The sequence below is a fragment of the Motacilla alba genome, chromosome 28 (assembly GCF_015832195.1).
Source record: "Motacilla alba alba isolate MOTALB_02 chromosome 28, Motacilla_alba_V1.0_pri, whole genome shotgun sequence".
NCBI classification, from domain to species: Eukaryota; Metazoa; Chordata; class Aves; order Passeriformes; family Motacillidae; genus Motacilla; species Motacilla alba.
The window spans coordinates 583938-585032 of record NC_052043.1 but is presented as its reverse complement, the minus strand read 5'-3'; positions in this window follow the sequence as shown (position 1 = coordinate 585032).

Sequence of the window (1095 nt, the reverse complement as noted above, 5' to 3'; positions counted from 1 at the left end):
ATTAATACGTGTTTAACTTGGACCTTGAAGGAGCTGAACTTTTCCTGACTTAGCTCTCCCTGTATCTATATCCCACTTTCCTGTAATCAACCTTTCCCTTTTTCCTGCCTCGGCCTTTCCCAGTAAGTTCCTGGGTATTGGTTTTCTCTGGAGCTGCTGGAGGATGTGGGAGTGACAGCTCTGGCCTTCCAAGCTCTGTGTTCACCCAACATTTATCCAGCTCCTCGTTCCCCTGCCTCCTCTTCCAACCTCAGCATGACCTGAAGGGGCGAAAAGATGAAGGAGATAAGAGCCAGCACCTCTCCAAACCTAGCAGAGAGTCGTGGAATGGTTTGGGTTGGAAGAGACCTCAAAGCTCACTCATTCCCACCCCTGAATGGCCAAGGACATCTTCCACTAGACCAGGTTGCTCCAAGCCCTGCCCAACCTGGGAAAGGCTTTGTTGGGAAGCTCATCCAAGGCTCAGCCTCGTAAAGCTGCCGAGCCAGAGCCCTGAGCAGGGATTAGATGCTGAAGTCTGACCTCAGCCGGGTGCAGCCAGCCCAAAGAGCTCTGACTTCGGGCTTATTGCCCCACGAAAACAGCAGTGAAATCACTTCATTGATCCCCAGAGCCTCCTTTCCTTCCTTCCTTCCTTCCCCCCCGGCCAAGCTGAAGCTTAAAATAGTATTTTGCATTCCTCATATTTCACTCCAGAACTAATTAACACCCAGTCAGCCCAAAGCTCTTCCCACAGCAGCCTGGCCCCACGGTGCAACCTGCCCACCCTTGGCAGCAGCAGGAGCACCCACCGGGCTCCCAGCTCCTCCCAAAAGCCATTCCTGATGGAGCATCTGGAAAGAAGCGAGCTAAAACAGGAAAACACCGGAATTCAAGCCCCACGTGCACTTCTACCTCCGCCCCAGGAGCACACACAACCCTGCAGTGCCCATAAACAATCTCAAGGTCCTGGTAATGCCCCAACACCACGAGCAGTCGCTCTTCCAGAGGCTCCTAAATTAGGACAAAACCCACAAGTTAAGCTGCTCCTCGGAGCAGGGCTGACCCCATGTCCAGCCTCATGGACAATTTGAACCCAGCTAAAAAAAAAAACAA